The sequence below is a fragment of the Sinocyclocheilus anshuiensis genome, unplaced genomic scaffold (genome assembly GCF_001515605.1).
Source record: "Sinocyclocheilus anshuiensis isolate Anshui unplaced genomic scaffold, SAMN03320099.WGS_v1.1 scaffold2567, whole genome shotgun sequence".
Taxonomy (NCBI): domain Eukaryota; kingdom Metazoa; phylum Chordata; class Actinopteri; order Cypriniformes; family Cyprinidae; genus Sinocyclocheilus; species Sinocyclocheilus anshuiensis.
The window spans coordinates 167,570-168,324 of record NW_015558740.1 but is presented as its reverse complement, the minus strand read 5'-3'; the positions used below and the strand labels follow the sequence as shown (position 1 = coordinate 168,324).

Here is a 755-nt window from a genome sequence, read left to right as displayed (position 1 = left end):
TAGCTGTTATAAATTCACTGTAAACCACGGCTTCTTGGGGCTTATTGCTTTAATATAATGAACACTCAAATAAACATTTCTATGCACGTAAGGCAGTTTTTACATTAACTAAATGTGTCACCTATACAGCGATCTGTCATGCTACACCAAAGAGCATTAAAACAGCATTTATTGTTGGATTTCCTGATAAAATGTCTACCGAACTGAAAGACCAATACCGAACATTTTCAGTACTAATACATGTACCGTTACACCCCTAGTAAATATGTGCTGCGTGCTCTCCTCTCAATAACAAAATAAACACTGAACAAAAATGATGGCGGTGAGATCAACCAACGAAGAAGATGATGATGGAGCCCCAGAGCACACGTACCACGTACGTTAAGTAATTACCACGGACCGATGGCAGTTTACCGAAGGTGTTTACCGGCTGGGGCAAACTTTTGTGGAAAGTTTCTTTTGGAAAGCTGTTCGAACTCCTGAAACAAACTTTATTTTGGCCATATTTTATTGGAAATGACGTCACACCAGTTCAGTCTGTGATTCATCTTTCTGTTGAGAAAGGCAGCTTCCCCCTCAACATCATCAGAGAGCAGCTGAGTGATCAAGACTGGAACAGTCTAAGCCCTGAACCTCTGCAAATTTGAAAAACAAACAAATACAAATGTGACCCTGGACCACAAAACCAGTCATAAGGGTAAATTTTTCGAAATTGAGATTTATACATCATCTGAAAGCTGAATAAATACGCTTTC

The 755-nt window shown here is 39.3% G+C and overlaps 1 protein-coding gene across 6 annotated transcripts in view; it reads left to right on the top strand.

The window, feature by feature from the left end:
• The window catches only part of LOC107681480 (pro-neuregulin-1, membrane-bound isoform-like), a 52,110-nt gene that overhangs the window by 41,945 nt on the left and 9,410 nt on the right, over window positions 1-755 (top strand). The gene's annotated exons all lie outside the window — the stretch shown is intronic.